General features: G+C 36.3%; 1 long non-coding RNA gene across 1 annotated transcript; it reads left to right on the forward strand.

The window, feature by feature from the left end:
- The first annotated feature begins 430 nt into the window (after positions 1–430).
- LOC122000360 lies at positions 431–1,131 on the forward strand. Its single transcript, XR_006117102.1, has 2 exons — positions 431–474; positions 868–1,131. It is a non-coding gene; the product is annotated as an uncharacterized LOC122000360 (long non-coding RNA).
- The last annotated feature ends 24,578 nt before the right edge of the window (positions 1,132–25,709 follow it).

Below are 25,709 nucleotides of genomic sequence, written 5' to 3' on the forward strand. Positions count from 1 at the left end.
ACATAGTGTTTCAAGGAATTTATCAGTATCTAAGCTTCTACAGTATCTAAGCATTCGTGTCAGAAAATTCAATGAGTTTCATCGTATAAAACAAAGGCAATCCTTTTTGAATACTGTTTCTTGTTTTCTGCAGGTTAGCCTTGCAGCAAGGCAGCTAAGACATGGATTACTGAACAGAGACCCTGTTAATCGTTTGGGATCAAAAACTGGTGCCAATGAAATCAAGCAACATTCCTTCTTCTGTGAAATGAATTGGCCTCTTATTCGTTGCATGGTAGGAAGCAATCTCACAGTACTTCAGAGTTTAGAGAGGTACTATAGTAAAGTATCTAATCGATCTGTTTGTATTCTCGCAGACACCGCCTGAGTTAGAAGTTCCACTTCAGGTGACTGGAAGGGAACCTGATTCTAAGGTGAAGGATGCACAATTGGCTGATGAACAAATGCCTATTGATTCTCTACAGAATCTGTGAAGTGAGTGCCATAAAACTAAGTTGAATACTTGAATTGAGTAGAATAGGCAAATGAAATTAGCAAAATCAGCATTTGACATGTCAAATGGAAGATGATACACTCCTTATATCATAAATGCTTCCACTGGTTAAGATGTTTTCTTTGTTTTGAATTTTGTGTTTGAAATCATACTTGATTTTCAAAATGCATACTCATACAGAAAACATGAGCTACATACTGCATTGTGTGGCCTCGAGAACAAGGAAATAAAGCCACTTCATCCTGTAGTCTTCATCTGTGTCATGATCAGATTCCAGCTATATTTTCTACTTTGCTCTAGCTCATTTGTGATTGTCGATCCACACGCAAAACATCAGAGAGTTCACTAATTTTGTATCTGAATAATCATAACAGGCAACAAACACAACTAGCTGACGAGATTCAAGCCTACTCAAAGCTCTCATATCTCTCAAATGATTGCATGGCGCTACTCCTGGAAGAGATGGGTTTCGGACCTGGATAATTTTGAGGAAAAAAGGCAAACCATCATGTATAGAATAAGGAAGCAATGGCCGTGCAATGGTAATCTCTGTAGAGTAATATTTGCAGTTAATGTAATTAATTAATGCTTCAGGAGAGATTGATTCCTAAATTGTTGAATGCATGAGATTTCATAAACCACCTCCGAAATAGAAACAAGAATAAATGTGTTGGTTATTGAGGCACATGTAAGATAAGAGGATGAAGTTTATAACATTTTTTGCTCTCAGAATAATGGATCATCTGTACACATTATTATCTGCTATCATCAAATATACAAGTTGATTAAATTTATATGATCAATTTAAATTCATCTGTACACATTATGTGTCATACCTTCTTAAGACATTGCTTCTTATCTTCCCCTGAAATATCTTCCAATGTGCAGTTGTACCAACAATCTGCAAATACTGGCCTATCTCCATTAAGGGTGCACACAGAGCTTCTTGGAACTGATGTTGCAGAAGGTTCACCAAACTGAAATAACACCAAGACCAGAGAATGGTTCATGCTTATAAAATACAGGAACTCATTGTCCATAATTGAGCGATTTATTTTACTTTAACAGATTACCTTCACAAGATCTCCAACATTTAAGCAATCCCTATCATAAGAATGACTCACAGCATCATAATTTAAATATATCCTGATAGGCTGTTTTGAATCCTTTTGTAATGTAGGTGTTTTAGACACCTGAAGCAAAGCTCTTCTACCACTATGTTGTGATCTTGAGAAACTATGTTCATGGTAAACTTGTGGAGTAACTGAGTACTCTTTTCGACCAGGGCTGAAATAAATTCTTAGATTTAGTGTTTTTAGAATGTTTAAGTTCTGTGAACTGTTGTGATAATGGAACCTATTATCTACTTGTTTATTTCTTCACTTTGATTATCATTTGTCATTGATTTAATCTGTATTTTAGTTGAAATATAATTCGACTTCAACTCATAAGGATTTTACACTGACCATATTTTACTTGGTTCTTCTCCATACGAAAATCAATTGACCAGTTATTATACAAATCAAGAATGTAAAATTCCTTAAATTTGTTCTATTTTAATTAAAATCTCATTGCTTCCCAAAGATGACAGTGATCCAATGATTCTTTGCTGGGTTTGATATGAATGAAGAAATTGCATATTTGGTATCCACACTTCTACTTTTTGTGTGAAGGCTTTTACACTGTTTGTCTTTAGGTCTCCTTAATAGTTGCAACTAAGGGTTTGATGTTGTTTCTCCATGTCAAAATGTATTAATTGGCTGCTATATGAAACATGTCTATTTTTTCCTCTAATTATTTCTATTTTAACTAATATCTTACTCATTTTTGAAGTACATGATGATTTGTTGTTGACTTGCATACAAAAGAAGAGAAGTTTATTTACTATGTGTAGTTCTTGTTTGTGTGAAATCTTAATCATTTTCTATTTATTTTAGGTTCTTCATAACATTACTGTTGCAGAATACTTTCACTGGAATATACTACGTGATTCAATAACTCCTATTTTTCCACTGGACTGTTAATCTCTTTTTGAATTTGTGGATAACTTTGCTGCAAACTATGCTCTGAAGAGAGTTTATTATGTCAACTATGCATTGGGGATATCTGGACGCAGGAAACCTTGCTGGCATCTATTATGAACAAAGTCAACTTGACATGGCAATTCTGCATTACAAGCAAGCTATCAACTGCGATTCTACCTTTATTGAAGCTTACAATAATCTGGTAAGTTGATAATGGTCTAATATGTCAAAATGCGGTATCCTTCTTGATGGTGAGCCAGGTTAGTTAATGATCGACTTTCTTGCACATTAAAAGGGGAATGCTCTCAAAGACGCTGGACATGCTCTCAAAGACGCTGGACATTATAGGGTGGCTTTTTAATTTGGATATTTTTATTCTCTTAAGTTTTTTTTCCTTGTTGAATAACTTCATTTTAATAATTTTTCCCAAGTCATGCTTTGCTTTACAACCTAACCATCCACAAGTATTGTCAAGCCTTGGCAACATATACATGGATTGGTAAGCTTTAAAAATGTTTGATGACAACTGTGCGGATAGTTTATTTTTGTTCCTTAATGAAACTTCTCTTCATGCAGCAACATGATGAGTGTTGTTGCATCATTCTATAAGGAAACTTTAGCAGTTACAACAGGGATATTTGCGCCCTTCAACAACTTGGCTATTATATACAAGCAACAGGTAGAGTACTATATCTGCCTTTTTCATTGCTAGTTTGAGAGTTACTACATATTGCCTCATTTAATGGAAGAAAGTCATATAATTTGTCTATCATCTTCTTTGCTGTCTTTGCCCCTAGTTGGAAATTGATAGTTCTCTTGTATTACACTAGGAAAATTATGCAGCAGCGATAGCCTGTTACAATGAAGTTCTTCGTAGACTACTGCTGATGGTCTTGTCAATAAAGGGAACACATTTAAGGAGATTGGTAGAGTTACTGAAGCAATTTAGGATTATATACATGCTGTGAATATCAGACCAACTATGCCTGAAGCCCATGCAAGTTTGGCTTCAGCTTACAAAGATAGGTAATTTTTTCTTTGAATTTGTGCCGGTGTTGGACTATATCAGTATCTTACATCTATGATTCTTCTTTCTATTTATTTGTGGTTGAGATAATTGATGAATGTTTCTCTTTTTAAGCATTCTAATTACTCATCTTGTTACCTGGTGCTCTTACTACTTTTTCAACTATGATTTTTGGTCTTGATTTACTAATATATTATTTATGTGTTTTTACAGTTTACAAATCTCAAGTACTCCAGAGTTGAAATTGATGAAGTGCGGTTCGAGTGGGCTTAATGCATGCTAGATTACATTTGAAGTGCGGTTCTACCTTGATGTATTGTTAAAAGAATGTTCTACTTTGATTCTGATATCTATTAACTTTTGATGTAAAAAGAATATATTTGTGTATTTTATGGATACTGTTATAAGAAGATTATTTATGTAATTTGTCAATATTTGTGTATTTTATGGATACTGTTGAATGAAGAATATTTGTATAATTTGTGTATTTTTTTGGTTACTGTCGGTTTCAGAAATCAAATTTGTGCTGTTAAAAAATAATGATATTACATCGGTTTTCCACCGCTGCAAAACCGATGTTATTAACTAATATTACATCGGTCGTATACCGCTGTCAAAACTGGTGTTATTAACATATAATATTACATCGATTTTACATCGTTGATGAAACTGTTAGAGTGTATACTAAAAGCCTAGCTTTTGGTATAAACATTTATCTAGAAATAAGAATCACATTGGTCAAATGTCTACATTTGTGATAAATGTAGTTGTTCAATTAATTTATATTGTAGATAACATGGTGTGTGGTGTCACACACAGAGGATCATGTTATCAGTATCTTATAAATTATAAACAGTAGCTCACGACCATAATGGAAAGGAACAAACCATTGGAAGGTCGTAGTGTAATTAGGTATCAGTTTATCTTGACTGTATAATTACACTAGTACACTCAGAGTGTATTGAGTAGGACCATTTGAGGTCGTTTCTTTTATACTGACTTTATAAAGAAACAAAGACCTCGGTTATTATGGAAGTGTGTGCTCTTAATCCTAATATAATAACAAGCACATATATTTGATATTTATTTCTTTAATTTATCAATGGATGAGATTTAGTTCGATATATCAATAAGCCCGATAAGTTGGAAAATGGTATCACTTATAGTGTGTGTTGTTGATTATAAAAGGAAACTGTGTCCTAGAGATACTAGGTTGATAATGTCCTCAAGAGGAGTTCATAAGGATTGTCATGTTAAACCCTGCAGGTGGACTTAGTCCGACATGATAATAAGGTTGAGTGGTACTACTCTTGGAACTAGATATTAATTAAGTAAGTTGTCAGTAACTTACTTAATTAGTGGACATTTATTATCTTAAACACAGGGAGACTAACACACTCATAATAAGAAGGAGCCCAAAAATGTAACTTGGGATTGGTGCGGTAGTTCAATAATAGTTCTCTAGTGGAATGAATTATTATTGATAAAATTAAGTTGTGTGTTAGGGGCAAACGGATGTAATTTTATCGGAGACCAAAACCAATTCCTCCTCTCGGTCCCTATCGTAGCCTCTTATTTATAGAGTACTATACCCACCTATACCCACCTTCATACCCATGAGAAAGGGGCCGGCCAAGCTAGCTTGTGGTTCAAGCTAGGGCCGGCCAAGCCTTGCGTGGCCGGCCTTAGCTTGAACCCAAGCTTAGGTGGCCGGCCCCCATTAAATTAAAAAGAATTTTAATTTTAATTTGTATTATGTGGAAGATATAATTTATTACAGAGAATTAAAATTAAAATATCTCTCTTTAAAAAAATCTACAAAAAGATTAAATGAAAGAGATTAGATCTCTTTCCTTATTTGTAGATTGGAAAGATATTTTATTTTTTCTCTCTGAAAAATTATTCACATGTTGAAAATTAAAATTATAGAAATTTCTTTTTATCAACCATGAAGGGATTTTAAAAAAGAAATTTTATTTTTTAAAATTTCCAAAGATAAAAAAGGAAGTTTTAATTGTTGATTAAAATTATCCTATTTGCTCTACATGAGGTGGCCGGCCACATACAATTAATTAGGAAAATTTATTTAATTTTTTTTTAATTAATTGTTGTCAAGGAAAGTTAAGGAAATTTTATTATAAATAAATTTCCTTATTTGCCAAAGCCAAGGAATATAAAAGAAGGGGTAGGGGTGCCTTCATGGTGAACAACCTCTATTATTTTTCTCTCTCTTTTCCTTGGTGTGATGGCCGACCCTTCCCTTTCTCTCTTCTCCTCTTGTTGGCCGAAACCTATCTTCTTGGTGGAGCTTTTGTTTGTGGCCGGATCAAGGAAGGAGAAGAAGGAGAGAAAGCAAGTCTCATCTCTAGCATCCCTTGGAGCATTGGTGGTGGCCGAAATTATTCATCCTTGAAGAATATTATTGTGGCCGGCCATCCTCTTCCTTTCTTCCTCTTTTGTGGTGGCCGAAACTTATCTCTTTCTTGGAGTTCTTGTGGTGGCTGGATACTACTTGGAGAAGAAGAAGAAGAAGGAGAGAAAGCTTGTATCCCTTGGAGCTTGGTTGATGTTTTGTTCTTCGTCCTTGGTGAAGCTTCTTTGTGTTGGCCGAACCTAGCTAGGAGAAGAAGAAGGTGCTTGGTGGTTTCTCATCTCGGAAGATCGTTGCCCACACAACGTCCGAGGTTAGAAGAGGAATACGGTAGAAGATCAAGAGGTTTTTCTACAAGGTATAACTAGTAATTTTTCTTTCCGCATCATACTAGTTATTTATGGAAATAATACCAAATACAAGAGGCTTACGATTCTAGAATTTCGAATATGTTTTTCGATGTTGTGTTCTTTTGTTTTTCTTTTCCTTGTGATTTGATTGTTCTTTTCGGTTAACCTAAAGTTATTTTAGGAAATTAAATATTAGCTTTCTATAAAAGGTTTTGTCTAGTCGGTGGTGGTTGCTCCCATATCCAAGAAGGTCGTGTGCCTCGCCACGTCAGTACTGGGAACCAATTATGGAAATTAATATTTAATGGAATTAATAACTTAAGGTGATTTGGGTCGAACGTGTTAAGTTCCGCAGGAGATCCAAGTCAAAACCTAAAAGAACAAATAGATTAAGTTTTGGATCAAAAGTGTTAAGTTCCGCAGGCGATCCAAAATTTAATTTAAAAGAACACATGGTAGCTAGGAAAAGGTTCAGACCTTTGTACAAAATTTTTGTACAGTGGAACCTCTAGGCTTTCCGAGTAGCAACCAACAATTGGTATCAGAGCTAGGGTTTTGCCTCTGTGTATTTGGTATTAGTTTAATTATGCACATGTCATACATAATTTAGGCAGGTTAATAGTAGGATGTGCTAACTTTGTGGATGCAGGATCCAACTATTATGACTTTTAGTTATTATGTGTGTGATTGGACCCTTGGACATGTCAAGGGCATTTATATGTGTGTGCATGATTGTATTAAAATACAGCAGGAGCTGTATTTAGTTTTATTAGGATTTTATTTTTGATCTAGATACATGTACATTCCTTTTATGGAATATAGGATCAAAAATGTAAAATTCTATTTATGTCGCGGATCAAATCTTGCAAAGCGTGGAACCTTCTAAGGACCAGAGGCGCAGCGGAACTAGGAGCAAGATGGATGCGACAACTAGACCCGGTGGCGGTGGCCAAATATGGCAGCAGCTTGGGATGACAACACACGGAGGACAACTAGAGATAAAAGCCATAATAGTTGAAAATTAGATTTTCTATTTATTGCTTTTATATTGTGCTGTGTGTGCATGTTAGTTTACAAGTTTAGTTGGCTAGCATAGTTAAAATTCCTCATTTATAAATAACTAAGTGGGAGAGGAATTTTTAAGTAAATCCCATGGTCTCCATTACTGGTTTGTAAGTGATGCAAATAAGCTTGCGCGTTGGCTCTGAGTGCCTTCCTCCATAACGGATGAGCTTGTTTGTGGATCACTAGAACAGACTTCCATTTTTGGATGACTATAGGAAGTTAATTAAGAGCGTGTGATCTTCCCCAACGGAAGGGGCATAATCTTATTAATGGACTTAGTGTCAAGTAATGGTATACACTTAGACACATTTTATAGTATCCTCCCCAACGGAGTCACAACTATCACTTGTGTGACCAAAGGGAAACCAACTATTGATTTGTCATAAAACTAGATTGGCAATATAATAAAATTAATAAACCCCTCTTACAAATGTTTGAATTTGTATACGTCCACACTAACGTGGCATACAAGATTCATGGTGTTTGAGGTAATTTTATTTGTCAAAAAGTTATATTGACAAGATAGTCAATGGGTAAAACCCTCCTCTTACAAATGATGAATTTGTATACGTCCACACTAACGTGGCATGCAAAATTCACGGTGTTTGAGGTGTTGGTGAATTTAAATAATATTGTTTGAGGAATCAATGTTATTTTAAATTCAAAGAGTTTTGACCAAATATTTGATCAAAGACCGATCAACTATTAATTTTATTCATAAAGTAAAGTTGACGAGATAATAAAATTAATGAATAAAATCTCCTCTTCGATTTTGTATACACAAAATTCATGGAGATTTTAAGGAGTTGATCTTGACCAAATATTTTTGTGATTCTTAGGATGTTTGTCAATCCCTAGTAGTCATACTATAGAAAAAGACTTAGTAGTCCCAATTGTAATGATTGGAAATAGGACTTGGACATTAAGGTAGACTGTCTTCTTAGAACTAAGAACAATTTAGGTGTATTTAATTCATTAGTTGAAACATGTCTAGTGGTGTTATCTACCAGAACCTGGAGTGTAGATACAAGATGTCATTAATCATGTCTGCAATTCATTGCAGGGTTCCAGGAAACCCGACAACTAAATGAAAGGTAAATCACCATCCACATGGGCACTACTGTAATAGTGGTAGCTGTTGCAGTGGGAGATGTTTATCTTTTGATAAGAATAAAATTTGGATTTTAAGTAATTGTCTTTACGTACCAAGTTTAGAAAGAACCTGATTTCAGTTTCTAAACTATTATAGATATTGTGTCTATTTTGATAACAAAGTTGTTATCAAGAAAAATAGGGAAGTTATCTATTCTGGTATGATGGTTGACAATTTATAATCCAATAACTCCCACGATGCAACAAATGGAAATTAGTAACACATCTTCTAATTTTAAGAGAAAGCAACCTTCGGAAATGAACCAATTATATCTTTGGCATCTAAAAGCTAGGTTATACTTGAGTAGGATTCATTGGTAGCTAATGAACTTTTGGGTTCATTGGTAGTGGAAATATTTCCAACCTGCGAGTCTTACTTGGAAGGAAAATAACCAAGAAGCTTTTAAGTCCAAGGGGTATGGAGTCAAAGATATGTTGAAATCGGTTCATTCTAATTTGTGTGATCCTATGACTATCCACACAAGAGGTAGTATTGAATATTTTGTCTATTTTATAGACAACTATTCAAGATACAAATAAATTTACTTAATGTACCGCAAGACTAAGTACTTTGATTAGTTCAAAGAGTACAAGGTTGATGCGGAGAAATGTTAAAGTAAAAAGTCACTATGGAAGATCGTAGTGGCAAGTACCTCTTAAGAGATTTTAGGAGTCACTTATCAGTAGTTGGATTTCAATCCCAACTAACTGCATCTGGTACACCCCAACAGAATGGTGTAGTAGAAAGAAGGTAAAAGACTCTTATGGAATAATTAGATAGATGATGAGTTATTCAGAGAATTACCAAGTTTGTTTTAAGGATAAAACTCTGAAAACAAAAGTGAACATAGTACCTTCCAAGTTAGAACTCTCTACTCATATAGAATTGCTGAATAGGCGTAAGCCTATTTTGAAGCATATTCGGATTCGGGTAATTCAGCACATATGTTAAAGAGAGATAATGATAAGTTGGATAGGAGTTCATTTGTTTGTAAGTTATCCTAGATAAACAAAAGTAGGTTTGTAGTCTTAAAAATCAGAAGGTCATTGTTAGCATCAATGACTGATTTTAAAATGACTATATAATGAACCACATGCTCATAAGAAAATTTGTTCTAAAGGAAATAATAAAAGACATGTCTAATCTAGTACCAACTGTACAAGATGAGATAACACAAGAAAACTGCAACACGTATCACAAATGATACACAATTGCAGAATTCGTAGTGGGAGGGTTGTTAAGAAACCTTAAAAGATTCATGTTTTGGGAGAGTTTTTGAACTCAATCCCTGAAGGACATGAACCTGATCTCCGGACATATGACGAAGCACTCCAAGATAAATATGCAGCATCTTGGCAAAGAATAATGAATAATAGAATTAGAATATATGTATTCTAATAAAATCTGGAAGCTTGTAGAACCACCAAGTGGTGTAAAAGCCTTTGGGTATAAAAAGGTCTATAATAGGAAAAGAGGGATAGACAGGGAGGTAGAAACCTTCAAAGCAAGGCTTGATGAAAAAGGAAACTTTTTTCACTGGTAGCCATGCTTAAGTCTATCCGGATTCTTTTATCTATTTGGCAAGTGGATGTCAAGACAACATTCCTTAATGGAAGTCTTGAAGAAAGCATCCATATAAAGCAACCAGAAGGGTTCATTGCAAAGGGCTAAGAGCATCTTGTGTAAAGCTCAATCAGTCTATGGACTGAGACAAAGCTTCAAGGTCTTGGAACATCCGGTTTATCAAAGTAATTCAGACCTATGGATTTATTTAGTAACCGGGTAAGTCTTGTGTATACAAAAGGTGTGATGGAAGCGTGGTGATATTTCTTGTACTATACGTAGATAACATTTTTTTTGGTAGTTGGAAACAATATCAAAATGTTGTCAGAAGTAAGGGTATGGTTGTCCAAACAATTCGATATAAAGGACTTGGGAGAATGAATATATTCTTGAGATCAAAGTAATAAGGGATCGCAAGAAAAGAATATTTTACTTATCCCAAGCTTCATACATCGGAAAAATCCTTGCTCGTTTTAAAGCATGCAAAACTCCAAGAAAGGTTTCTTACCTTTTCAGGATGGAGTAACTTTATCTAAAGATATGTCTCTGTAGACATCAAAGGAGATAAAGGAAATAAAGGCAGTTCTTTATGCTTCGGCTGTCGGAAGCCTAATGTATGCTATGCACGAGATCAGAAATCTGTTTTGCCAAGGGCATAGTTAGCAGATATCGAAGTAACCCTGGACAAGGACAGTGGACTGCAGTAAAGCATATATTGTAGTACCTTAGAGGCACTATAGATTATATGCTAGCTTATAAGGCAGTTAATTTGGTCCTTGTGGGTTGCATGGATTTTGACTTCCAATCGGATAGGGACAATAATAAGTCAACCTCGGGGTTTTGTGTTTACTTTAGGAGGTAAAGTCATAACTATGGAAGAGTGATAAGCATAGGTGTTTTTCTGGACTCCACCATAGAAGCTTAGTATATGGCAAGCCTCTGAGGTAGCCATAAAAGCTGAATGACTCAATAACCTTAAGATAGACTTAGATATGATTTCTGGTTTGTCCAAAAATTATTACAATTTATTGTAATAATGTTGGTGCAGTAGCAAACTTGAAGAAACCATAAGTCTATAAGTCAAGTAAACACAATAGAGCGCAAGTACCACCCAATACGAGGAATCGTATAAATGAGGAGAAGTTGTTGCCGCCTAGATTGCATCAGGTGATGACCTATAGATCCTTTCACTAAGGTCCTTAAGGCAAGAGCTTTTGATGGGCATGTTGAAGGGATGGGAATCAGATGTATGGCAGCAGATATGGCAGCTTAGTCTTTTAGTATAAGTGGGAGATTGTTAGAGTGTATACTAAAAGCCTAGCTTTTGGTATAAACATTTATCTAGAAATAAGAATCACATTGGTCAAATGTCTACATTTGTGATAAATGTAGTTGTTCAATTAATTTATATTGTAGATAACATGGTGTGTGGTGTCACACACAGAGGATCATGTTATCAGTATCTTATAAATTATAAACAGTAGCTCACGACCATAATGGAAAGGAACAAACCATTGGAAGGTCGTAGTGTAATTAGGTATCAGTTTATCTTGACTGTATAATTACACTAGTACACTCAGAGTGTATTGGGTAGGACCATTTGAGGTCGTTTCTTTTATACTGACTTTATAAAGAAACAAAGACCTCGATTATTATGGAAGTGTGTGCTCTTAATCCTAATATAATAACAAGCACATATATTTGATATTTATTTCTTTAATTTATCAATGGGTGAGATTTAGTTCGATAAATCAATAAGCCCGATAAGTTGGGAAATGGTATCACTTATAGTGTGTGTTGTTGATTATAAAAGGAAACTGTGTCCTAGAGATACTAGGTTGATAATGTCCTCAAGAGGAGCTCATAAGGATTGTCATGTTAAACCCTGCAGGTGGACTTAGTCCGACATGATAATAAGGTTGAGTGGTACTACTCTTGGAACTAGATATTAATTAAGTAAGTTGTCAGTAACTTACTTAATTAGTGGACATTTGTTATCTTAAACACAGGGAGACTAACACACTCATAATAAGAAGGAGCCCAAAAATGTAATTTGGGATTGGTGCGGTAGTTCAATAATAGTTCTCTAGTGGAATGAATTATTATTGATAAAATTAAGTTGTGTGTTCGGGGCGAACACGGGATGCTTAATTTTATCGGGAGACCAAAACCAATTCCTCCTCTCGGTCCCTATCGTAGCCTCTTATTTATAGAGTACTATACCCACCTATACCCACCTTCATACCCATGAGAAAGGGGTCGGCCAAGCTAGCTTGTGGTTCAAGCTAGGGCCGGCCAAGCCTTGCTTCACTTGAACCCAAGCTTAGGTGGCCGGCCCCATTAAATTAAAAGAATTTTAATTTTAATTTTTATTATGTGGAAGATATAATTTATTACAGAGAATTAAAATTAAAATATCTCTCTTTAAAAATCTACAAAAGATTAAAAGAAAGAGATTAGATCTCTTTCCTTATTTGTAGATTGGAAAGATATTTTATTTTTCTCTGAAAAATTATTCACATGTTGAAAATTAAACTTATAGAAATTTCTTTTATCAACCATGAAGGGATTTTAAAAGGAAATTTTATTTTTAAAATTTCCAAAGACAAAAAAGGAAGTTTTAATTGTTGATTAAAATTATCCTATTTGCTCTACATGAGGTGGCCACATACAATTAATTAGGAAAATTTATTTAATTTTTTAATTAATTGTTGTCAAGAAAGTTAAGGAAATTTTATTATAAATAAATTTCCTTATTTGCCAAAGCCAAGGAATATAAAATAAGGGGTAGGGGTGCCTTCATGGTGAACAACCTCTATTATTTTTCTCTCTCTTTTCCTTGGTGTGAAGGCCGGCCCTTCCCTTTCTCTCTTCTCCTCTTGTTGGCCGAAACCTATCTTCTTGGTGGAGCTTTTGTTTGTGGCCGAATCAAGGAAGGAGAAGAAGGAGAGAAAGCAAGTCTCATCTCTAGCATCCCTTGGAGCATTGGTGGTGGCCGAAATTATTCATCCTTGAAGAATATTATTGTGGCCGACCATCCTCTTCCTTTCTTCCTCTTTTGTGGTGGCTGAAACTTATCTCTTGCTTGGAGTTCTTGTGGTGGCCGGATACTACTTGGAGAAGAAGAAGAAGAAGGAGAGAAAGCTTGTATCCCTTGGAGCTTGGTTGATGTTTTGTTCTTCGTCCTTGGTGAAGCTTCTTTGTGTTGGCCGAACCTAGCTAGGAGAAGAAGAAGGTGCTTGGTGGTTTCTCATCTCGGAAGATCGTTGCCCACACAACGTCCGAGGTTAGAAGAGGAATACGGTAGAAGATCAAGAGGTTTTTCTACAAGGTATAACTAGTAATTTTTCTTTCCGCATCATACTAGTTATTTATGGAAATAATACCAAATACAAGAGGCTTACGATTCTAGAATTTCGAATATGTTTTTCGATGTTGTGTTCTTTTGTTTTTTCTTTTCCTTGTGATTTGATTGTTCTTTTCGGTTAACCTAAAGTTATTTTAGGAAATTAAATATTAGCTTTCTATAAAAGGTTTTGTCTAGTCGGTGGTGGTTGCTCCCATATCCAAGAAGGCCGTGTGCCTCGCCACGTCAGTACTGGGAACCAATTATGGAAATTAATATTTAATGGAATTAATAACTTAAGGTGATTTGGGTCGAACGTGTTAAGTTCCGCAGGAGATCCAAGTCAAAACCTAAAAGAACAAATAGATTAAGTTTTGGATCAAACGTGTTAAGTTCCGCAGGCGATCCAAAATTTAATTTAAAAGAACACATGGTAGCTAGGAAAAGGTTCAGACCTTTGTACAAAATTTTTGTACAGTGGAACCTCTAGGTTTTCCGAGTAGCAACCAACAGAAACAGTGTCATTAAGTGATACTACACCGGTTTTAACCCGATGTCTAAAATGGCAGTCCTTTTACATCGGCTTCATAGACATCGGTCGAAAATGTAATAGACACCGGTGGAAAACCGATGTCTATGAGGGTTTTTGTTGTAGTGTGATGTTTAGCATGATAAACCTGTTTAAAAATACATGCCATGCACATATTTCTAAATTATGCGTTTTAGCATGAATTACTATCAAGTGCATGTTTGTGTTTTCCCCAAGCAGTTTGAAAAGTATGTTTCCATTGTTTGTGTTTTCATAAGCAGTTTTGAAAAGCCTATTCTTGTTGTAATGCTTGTTTTGTGAGTAGATGGTACTTACTAAGCATTCACTTTCCTTATACTGCAGATAAAGGTAAAGGAAAGCTCGAGTAGGAGGAGGTAGCTGGGGTGGTGTTTCGTGTGTGTGTGACGGAACATTGGAAGAAGATCTGGGAACTTGTGAATGTTTGGAATATGTTAGAACGGATGCTAAAGTATTTTTCTCCCTTCCACTTTACATGAAATACTATCACTAGTTGCTTAGGATGAAGTTGTTAGATTGACAGTATAAGAGTGGCGAAGAGGGGAGCTCTAGGGTCTCCCCAAAGGGGAGAACAAACCCTTCTGTAGAGTGGGGTGTGACCTTCACACGACCCGTGTCACGGCTATGTGGATTCACATGGCCCCCTACTTCCTGCTGTCGTCCAAGGTGACATAGCTGTGTGGATTCACATGGCCATGCACCTCTTCCTCTCGGCCAAAGGGGACATGGCCAGTTCTTCAGGAATCCTCTGGTGAAGCACTAGTAAGGGACAAGCGTAAGGGGAAAATGGTGGCTAGCGATAGTTCCCCTGAGAGAATAGTCACTCCTTTCTCTCAGAGGATACTGGATGATCCCTTACCTAAACATTATCAGAACCTAAACATTGGAGAATACTCTGGAACAACAGATCTAGAGGATCACCTACTCAAGTTCGAGAACGCGGCTCTTGTTGGATCAAGAAGCGCTAGAGGGGGGTGAATAGCGCTCGTGGCTATTTCGTTCAGTTTAAAATGTATCAAGTAGATAAACGCAGTAGAAAGGAAAAGAACAAACGCTAACACAAGTTGGTTACTTGGTTCGGAGCCTGTGGCGACTCCTAGTCCAAGGCCCGCGATCGTTGATCGCTTCCGGTGGGCAACAACTATAAGCTCGAAAGGTGTTACAAATTATGTACAATAAAAGCTGTTAAATTTACCAACAACAAAAGGAACTAGCAGATTCAGAGCTTCGGGTTGTCGACTTCGAGTTGTAGCTTTGTCAGGTTATTTCTTGAGCAGCTCGTTGCACAAAGATGTCTTAGAAAGTTGTGTTTTTGTTGCTGCCTCGAGACCCCCTTGTATGCACTACTGGAGGCGCCTCCAACACCATCTAGGGCGCCTCCAACACGCCGAGTCAGCCGCGTGGATCAGTGCTGAAAAGTTCGTCTCTTATCCTGCTTGAGGTGCCTCCATGGCTACTCCAAGGCACCTCTAAGCTCTGGTCCAATGCGCCTCCAGCTCCGTCCGAGGCGCCTCTAGCTCCTCTTCGCAGCCAGCTCACACTCTGCACCCGAGGCACCTCCAAGCTCCATGGAGGCACCTCGGACACTGTTCATCTGAGGTGTGACTTGCTCCTTTGTTCCTACAAAATGTGTTAGTCCCAAACACATACCTTGCAAAACAAAGTTAGCACATAATAGTCATAAATAAAATATTGACATTCTCCCGACTGTCTGGGTCTGACTTCAGATTTCCAACTGAAAATCCTAGGTCGACCTGACGCTTACTGTTCCCTCTGTGGGGAACGCGTCCTCACCTACTCCACTAAGGAGATTTACCTCATGCCAGCATGATCCTCCAGATCGACTGGACTTTTGCTCGGCGCTCGATGCTTCTGGACTTTCTGCTGGACGCCCGCTCCTCGACCCGTCTAGTCTTCCACCTAGTTCGTGACACCAGGACTTTTCACCTAGGGTTACCACCCCCTAGGAATTTTGCCTAAAGCTCTCGACCCGCCAAGACTTTCCGCATAGGGTTACCACACCCTATGACCTAGGGTTACCACCCCCTAGGGTTTTCTACCTGCCTAACCATAGTTAGGACTTTTGCCTAAGTACACTTAGGACTTTCCTGCAATCTCATTCAAACTGTTAGATCACAAAATAACTTAACTTTGAATCCTTTGCCATTATCAAAACACGAGTTCGATCGTCGGATCCTTCCCGCACCAACAATCTCCCCCTTTTTGATTATGGCAACTGGAATTAAAAGTTAAGTAAAAACAAGCATAAATAAACAGATGCATAAGTAACATTTTTTTAAAGTTTTAGTATAAGCAAGCATAAGTAAACAATTTTAGATGCAAACAAAGCTTAAGCTAAAACTTTAAAGTGGAAGGCTCCCCCTTAATTAGAGCTTTCTTTTGAATTTTATACTACTCTCCCCCTTTGCCATACATCAAAATACAAAGAGAGTAAAAAGAGAAACCAAAGTACTTAGGTATATTTGAAAAAGAAAAAAGATGTTTAGTCATACCTTGAAAAATACTTAGCTTTTTAGAAGAAATGTTCTTGTAAGACTTTTAGCTAAGTGAAAAAATATTTGTCATAAATTATTTCAACTTTGAGAAATATCTTAGCTAATTTTGTGATATCAAAACACCGAGTTAAGTTTGAAAAAGCTTTTTTCTTTTGAAAAAAATACTTGGTTAAATTTAGAAGTACACAATCACTTAGAAGAAATTTTCTTTATAAAACATTTAGCTAAGTGAATATTAAGGATTCAGAGAAGATCTTTTAAGATAGTTTTAAAGGATTAAGTTTGAAGAGTAACTTTAACTAAGGAAGATTATTTGTACTTAAAAAGTAACTTAGCAAAATTCGAAAAAGTACTTAGGTAACTTTTGAAAAGCCTTTTTGAGAAAAGTTAGTTAGATTTGAAAGAATTTATATTTGAAATAGAACTTTTCTCAAAATTGGCTAAGTTTGAATATTTGAAAACAGCTATAGAAGTTACTTAGCTAAGATTTTAATAAGGCTCTTGAAAAATAGCTTTGGAAATGTTATTAGAAAATATAGCTAAAGTTGGAAAAGTACTTAGCTTGATTTTGAACTGAAAGATACTGAATTTTAAAAAGTTCTTAAGAAAAGAAATTATTTAGTTTGAAAGATTTAGTTAAATTTTAGCTGCAAAGAGGGAGGAGCTTAACTCGTAAGAATTTTAATTAAGGTCATTCATTCAAATTCAAGTAGTCCTAAAGTCCAAGCATGAGTAATTTTGAAAATTAAAATAAATCATTTAATCTCTTGGGTCAAATGTCTAACCATTAGCTACTAACTGGTTACCTAGAAGGTAACAACTTTCACTTGGTTAGTCAAGTTAAGTTGAAAATCCAATTAGATTTGACTAAGTCAGGATCACTTAACTTGATTACTGTATTTTTGGTATTTAATGCCCAGACTTACTGTGATGCACAAAAATAAGCATACTGAAGTCTAGGCTGTACCCTATTCATCTCACGTCGTTCTAAGTTTATTTCAAACACAAGCAAGTTAAGCCTAGTGTGCTTGTGAGATACTCTGGCTGAAATATAGGGGAACATGATATCTAGTAAAATTCCTAGGCTAAGTCCTAATTTGAAAGTCTAGTAAAATTGGGATTTTGAAAACATTATTTTTCCTAGAATTTTAAAAACCAAACTGAGAGTAAGAAGGATCAAACAAGTGCTAACATAGATGAAAGTTCAACTAATCAAACATGTAAGCACTCAAAGTACTAAGGAGATGTCCAGATCCAATATACAATGCATGGATGTCTAGGATCAAATACAAAGCATAGAAGGCTAGAGTCAAGCAGAAGGATCATCAGCTGGTGGTGGGGGCTGCTTGGGTGCAGGCTGTCCCTAACGAAGAGAAGCAAAGCCGGAGGCTATCTCTGAGCGAAGTAAGCGAAGTTCATCCAGGATAAGTTGTAGTGACTATGCGGACTGAACCTCGAGACGTATAAGTCGGTCCTTGATCGATAAGGAGGTGGATGGTCGTGTCGAGGTCGACGGCCCTACCGAAGTGGAGGGCTGTCCATGAAACTCCTCGGCTGTGAACTCTAACCAGTCCTCTCCCTCAACTAGAGCGAAGAAGGCAATAAACTCGTCGTCTGCCGCGAGCCCTCTCGGAGCAACTGACTCATCCTCGGCTGGCGGAGGCCTGCCCGCCCATGCTAGGACCCCCTGAGCAGTGACATCTAGCACCTAAGAGAACCCAGCCCAAACTCATCATAACGGGTCAGAGGAATGACCGTTCCCCGAGTCACATCTATGCCCTCTATCGTCGAAAAGATAGATGTCAGCACATGGCAGTAGGGCATGTGAACTACTCAGGATGTGACAAGACTAGCCGCATGAACTATTTTAGAGAACATATGTAATGCAATGTCTATATCTAGATGATGACATAATGCATACAAAAAGAAAGAGTGGGACGGACGCATCTTTGGGACATTGATTATGATTTTACTGCATTATTTTGATTCATATATGCATGGTTTGATGTTGATTTCATAGGTTAAAATCATGGTTACATCACATTTTGTGCATTGTGTGTATTTTTGGACTTAATTGCAAATTACTTTATTTTTATATTATTTGATGATAATATTTGATTCTTATTTTGTAGGCATCAAAGGATCTTGGATTTGGATCTATTTGGACCGAAATTGGGCTCGAATCAGAGTTGAAACAAGAAGATCAAGCTTTGGATCGATTTGGGCCGTTCATCAAGAATAGGACAGATCTGGACCATCCGTTGAAGATCTGGCCGATCCAACTTAATGGGGAGCAGATCTAAGCCATTGATGAAGATCCAAAAGTTTTGATCCGGATCTGAGTTCATCCAGCCATTGATCCAGCCGGATTAATCTGGGCCGTTCATTGAAGATCGGCAGATCTGGGACATCCAGTGATGATCTGATCGATCCGACCTACGGGAGGGTAGATCTAGACCCTAGATCAACATCAGTACCTTAGGATCAGATTTTGGATGACTTTTTACCGTTGATTTAGCCCGGAATCATCTCAGGCGTCCATTTCAGATCCAGATCTGATTTAAATCTGAGAAGCTACAGTGAGCTTCTTCGTCGAATCCTCCATTCACAGAAGCTTCATCCCCGTAGCATTTCTCCGGATTCCGGCCCCTTTCTCTTCTCCGATCATTCTTCCGAGCTTCAACCTCGGTGAAGGACGTCCCAGCAGCTTCATCCCGATTCTCTGGAACCGATTTGGGTGTTCCCTCCGGCGCAATCTCCATTTCTTCGATGCCTTTGTTCACCTCAGATTTGGAGGTGTTCTTCCAAATCTGAGCTCCGATTCCCATCAGCAACGCTCGGCGGTGGTCCTCCGGCGTTCCTGAGCTTCATCCGACCACAATTCACATTCCGTAGCTCCCATTCCAGATTCAGAGGTCAAGGATGGCAGATTTCCAGATTTTCAGCACTTGAGTGGGTTTAGGGTTGTTCTTAGCTCGCCGGGGGTGGTCCGTCGGTGTAGTTGAGCACTCCTTGAGCTGATACGCCATTGAGATGTTCCATTGAGGTCCAAAGTTGGGTGGTCTCGACTTTGGCACTATTGTGTGACGGCAAGAGTGTGAAACTTGTGGAATTGGTTGTGAGTTGGATTGGTTAGGATTTATTTCATTTTGTTACTGTTTTTATTATCTTAGAACAGATTCATTTGAAGTTTTGTTATATTTTTATGCAAGTAGTTAGCATTTATTTCCTTGTTGAAGCTTAGTTTAAGTTTTAGTTGATGCTTGGTTACTTGTTTAGTGTTTAAATTCTAAGCTAGGGTTTACATCTTGCTTTAGATCAGATTTACTTGAGTCTTGTTATTTCAATCTTAGTTTGATGTGTGTTAATGATTTAATTATAATGTAGGGCGACAATGCATTATGGTTTGATTGTTGGCACACAAGTAGATTTCATTTGTTTAGGTTTCACTGTTGTTTTAGATTAATTTCTTTACTGCTGTGTTTCACTTTTGTTAGATTTAGATTCAAGCTTAAATCCCCCCAACTCCATTTTTATATCGAAAACCCCAAAAATAGGAATAAAAAGACAATCCTAAATTACATTCTACCGTTGGTTCCTCGGATCGATCCTGGGCTCGTTACTACAACATTATTGTTTAATTAAGGGGTTCAGTGAATAAATACATTTGTACAATTTGATTAGCAGATGTGACAGATTGCTACATCAAATTTTGGCGCCGTTGCCGGAGAAATTGTAATATGCAATGTTTAGTAATTTTAGGATTGTTATTTTGATTGCTTTCATGATTATATATTCATGTGTTGATTTTATTTGTTCCTGAGTCTTCTGATTTTATTTGTTAGTGTTTCAGTGTAAGAACAGGAAATTCAGAAACCATGGATCCATATTATCCGTATTTTGGAGATGGGATGGAGAATTATAATTATCAGCCTCAGACTCAATTTTATCAGCTTGAATATCAGTCCTACCTACCTATGGAGCAACGGAATAGGTATGAGGATGCACAAGAACAAATTGAAGAATCAATGTGGAAATGCAATGAAGTTATGCAACAAATGAGAGAGCATCAAGAGCAGCAATTTGCAAGGATACAGAATATTTAGAGTCAGTTAGATCAGATTGCATCATCTATTAATCAGTTACAAAAACAAAGAGCCAGTGAAGAGGTGGATTGTGGAGATCTTGTCAGGCCTGACACTACTTCTATTTCTTCACAACAATTTTCTAGTTTTATTTGTGATGATGATGTAGTTGTTAAAATTTCTGATTCTACTGATGTTGTTGCTTTAGATGATGTGAATGATGCAGGTATTGTTGCAGAAGATGATTTAAGTGTAGGGGAATGCTTATTGGAAGCATTACCTCAAGAATCACCAAGAATAGAGGATGTAAGTGTAGGGACTTGTGCTATGGAGCCAAGTACCCAAGAATCACTACATGAAGTTGAACATTCACCAGAACTAGAGTTTGAGCATTTATTTGATGAGAAAGAGGTAACAAACACCACTCCAGGTACCTCTCAAGATGACAAGGTGAGTATTTTGTGTAATTTTTCAGAAAATTTTATTGAGGTACCAATTGTTGATTTTATTAGTTGTGATGTAATTCTTGAAATATCTTTTAACCACACTGATATTCTCCTATTTTATTTTTGCCCCACATGTGTGTGGGAGGTGTTTTGTTTTATTGATGTTGTAGGAGAACATAAGCTTCCGGAGTGGGTATTAAAACTGAACCGTCTACAACCTCCGAAAAAAGTTTTCAAGGGAAAAAGGATGAATAAAAAGAATTTAAGTGGAACCATGATTACTCCACTTCCGGGGTGACTTCTTTTGCTAGATCTTCTTCAACCACCAGGAATTTAAAGGGGAGTTGGTTCTAATTTAGCTTTCTTTTACATTTTAATTCATGCTTTGTCTTGTTAATAAATTCTTTATACGTTTCTTTAGTTTCATACTTTGCATTTGCACTTTGTTTTTACATTTTGCATTTTATTTCCACATTTACTTTCATGCTTTGCATTTTGTTTGGTATACATAGCATGTCATTTGAATAAAATTCTCCATGAATTTTTCTAGTGATACTTTTAAGATGGTAAAAGTCTCTTAAATTTGATCATTAATTTTAGGTCATTTGACATGATTGAATGCTTATCTTACATGAAATTGGTTAAAATGGTGGTGGATTCCTTTTTGATTAATCAAGCTTGATTGCATTACAATACCTAGAGAGGACTACTTAAAGCCTAAACTCTATTATTTTCTTTGTGTGGCATGTACTCATAGCAATTGAACTCTAGAACTTGCTTAGTTTCTTTTCAAAGTCACAATAGCATATGTATCCATGAAAAGAAAGGATATTTGTCATAAATTCTAATTTTTTTTTCTTCACAATTTTCTTGAAACATCCTCCTCTAGCATTTTAACCTTTGATCATCTTTGCTTGATATGTTTTTATTGAGAGTGTTGGTTGAATTCTTAATGAGTTAGATTGTGCAAGATGACAAAGAATTAAGTGTGGGGGAGATGTATAGAGCTTTTGTATGCTTGGATTCATTTGTGAATGAGATTCAAGTTCAAACCAATGATGGAGATTTGGAAGATGCAATGGTGTTAAATGCTAAAGGTTTTAAAGATGGAGTTGCTACTGTGCTAGAAAAGAAAATGCTGAAATTTGCAAACTCTGGAGTTGCTGTGGTGTATTGCATTCTGCAGAAATAAACACTATAACTATGGAGCAACAAATGGATTTTGGGCTGCAATAAGTTGTTACTGCAGTAGCTTCTGAACAACAAGAATTCTTGAGGAGAAATCTGATACTCGAATGGAGATATTGCTGAGAAGGAAACAAAGCAACATGACAGGAAATTTGCAGAATTAAAGAAAGAAATTCTGTTTGAAAGAAGCTGTTTTCTGGTTACTGAAAATGCAGTGCAGAATTCAAGTAGTTGGATTGCTGAAACCAAATAGAGCAGGAATCTGTTTGCAAATGCAGGGTTGAATGTCAAATGGTGTATCAATAAGTCTTAACAATGTAGGTTCCAAGCTGTTCAATATGGTATGTTGCTGTGTAGTAATTACAGAATGTGTGGGGTTCTAAAATTTGAAGTAGAAGAGCTAAGTGATGAAATTGGCTTCCTCTGGATTTGAGGTTCTGAATCAAGTGAAAAGAGAAGTCAGAATCAGAAAAAAAAAAAAAGAAACAGAATTCTGAAGAAATTCAAGTGCAGAGCTAAAATGTTGTATCAGTTTGTATCAAAAATTAGAATGCAATATCCAAATGAGTGGAAGCTTAGTTGAATTTAAGAGTTGCTGAAAACAAATGGTATGCTTACCTTGTATGGCATTTGCAAGATGAGAAAAGATGAATGCAGAAAATCTGGACACAGAAATGTAGAAAAAGTGAACTCTTGTAGCTACTGGAATCTGATCAAAATGGATCAGAATTTGCAATTCAATTGGAGAGTGTCATTCCACTAATGAAGAACTTGAAGTTAGCATCATTTAATCAGAAAAGAAGGAAGGAGTGGTTAGCACTTGATACTCAAAACAGTGGGGTGGCAGAAATGCAGGATTTTGTGTGTACCAAAATCAGAGCTTCTTTGAAGGAGAAAGAGAGTATATGAAATAAAAATACAGCACTTGTAGTGAACTAGCTGTTGTTGGAATTGGAAAAGCTAGATAGTATTTCTGAAGTTTGAATACTTGTTCAGTTAGCATTATGCTGTCTACAGCAGTTAAGCTTAGATGTTGAATTTCTTTGTGCTAAACTAATCTGCAGTTTTCTAAAACTCTTGACTTTGTGGTCAAAGTATGTTACAAGCTTTTGGCCTGTAAAACTGAAGTGAAGTAGTTGAATTGGGCTTTCATTTCTTATGTAAGGAATGAATCCTAAATTGCTGAAATTCTGAAACAACAGGACAAATATGAGTCTCTGAATCCTATCTTCACCTTGCTGTGATTTCTGCAACATGTATTCTGTAGAGATGAATTAATGTATCAACTCAAGTTTCTAATGTGCCATTTTGGTAAATATCAAATCTGTGTAGGAATTTGGCAGCTGCATTTCAATGCTGAAATCAATGAGGTTTTTTGAGTTATTAAGCTGGATGCTGATCAGAAACCAGTCAGTAAACCAGAAACCTGCAGAAATGGAATTTATTTCGGATAAGTGAGGAAATTAGATTGCTTGAAGGTAATTTCTGAAGTTGACAAATCCATTTTTGGTGCTGGAATCATTCTAAGATGGTGTGACTGCTGGGATATGTTTAGTGCCAAGCTTATTTGCTGATTTTGAAGAGCAGGAATTGGAAATCAACTTTGTATGGATTCTATGCTAAATGCAATTCTTTGTGAAGCTGAAATCTCCAGGTTATACACTGAAATTATCTTAACTTACAAATCTTGAAACTTTATCTAGAAAAAGGCTTGAGGAATGGGTTACCATGAATTCCTGCAAATACTGGAATCTGTGTGCTAGAATCTGTGTGCAGATGTTGTGCCAGAAATCAGTAAAGAAAATCAGAGAACTGGAACAACAGAATGACGAATTGCATTCCTCTTCATCTAAGTTGTTTACAGAGAAAAATTTGTGTATATATATAGAATGGCAGACTTGTAGAAGTGGTTCTGCAGAATGCTGGATTTTCCTGGATCATCAATTCTGATATTCTAGGTTTGGAAGCTGAACTTCTGAAGGTAGAATCTGTAGTGAAGAGCTCAAGTTAAGTATTACTTAGATTGGTGTTTTTATCCGGAGCCATAATCAGTCCTTTGAATCAGTGAGCTTGGGAATTTGTTAACAATCTGCTTATCTAGAAGCTGAAGCTAAATCTGAGTTGTAGAAATTGCTGAGCAGATTGGAATAAGAAATTCTGAATTTAGAGTATCAATTGCGTGCCAAGTGTCTACATAGGTTCTAATTAGTGACAAACTCAATAGTTCACTGGATGTTGCATTCTAAACTGAATTTACAGCAACTAGTTTTCAGTCAGAAATTCCTGCAATTGAACAACAATGTAATGCTAAACATCTGAATGAATTTGGCATATGTTAGAAGATGAGGAGATGTATGAAAGCTACAACTTAAAGAGTTTGATAGGGCATTTCAATTATTGAAATTTCAGTGAAGCATTTAGATAGGATGGACATCCAAAAGTGAAATCTGCTAATGCTGAGAAGATTTTGTTCCTTCAGAAGTTTAGTGTTCTACTCAAACGTGGAAGCTAAATTTGAAAGCTGAAGTCTGAAAAACAGCAGTTTTTCAATATACCAGAACCTGATCCTCTGAAGTTGGCAGCTTTATTGAATGCTAACTCTGATACTGAAGTGCTGTAACAATTAGAATTCAGAGCTTAGTTTCAATTCTGAAGTTTCTTTTTAGCAATATTTCTTAATTTGGAAACTGCAGCTAAATCAAAATGCTGAAATTCCAGAACTTCATTCCTGCAGATTTTCATAGATTCAGCATCTATGATTTGAAGCCTGAACTCCTTGGAATCTAGAATCATATTATTATTGTTAATTCTCTGAAATTTCTGGAATTTAATTTCTGAGAATTAAAGAAAGTTAGCACATGAATTGGCATTGATTTTCTTTCAATTGTTGTACAATGGATTGATAGTTACAGCTATGCAATAGAGATGCATATCTCCAGCTGAGTGGTATTGAGTGTTAGCTGCAAAAGTAAGATAAGAAAAGAAGTTGATTTCTTCAACTGAATACAATAGTTAATCAATTCAGAAATTATTTTGTGCCACTTGATGATGCTGTCTTCATCAGTATAGCAATCTGAATTTGAACTTCTAACATTCCAGAACCAAATGATACTCTCATCCTAGCTGGATTCTATTTGATTTAAGTTGAAGCCACCTCAGAATTTCAATGCCGAAACATAGGCCTTAATTCTGAAAATTCTGATTTTAAATTCTGAGTTCTGAAGCTTAAAATTGCAGAAACTCTTTCATCTGGAGTATTCAAGATGGTAGCAGGAAATTGTAGAAATTGTCAAAGAATCAATCCCTAAAATTTTTTGAGACCTAATTAATGAAATCAGAAACTAATTGCTGTTGAAGAAAGGAATCAATGTTGAAAATCTGTACCAAAACATAGATGCAGATTTAGCAGAATAGTGTGGAAATTCTGTGCCAAATTGGGAAGAGGTTTGAGATGAGAAAAAGCTGCTGGAATACTGGAGAATCTTCAAATATGCATAGTAAAGGGTCTCAAGAG

The sequence above is a fragment of the Zingiber officinale genome, chromosome 7A (genome assembly GCF_018446385.1).
Source record: "Zingiber officinale cultivar Zhangliang chromosome 7A, Zo_v1.1, whole genome shotgun sequence".
NCBI lineage: Eukaryota > Viridiplantae > Streptophyta > Magnoliopsida > Zingiberales > Zingiberaceae > Zingiber > Zingiber officinale.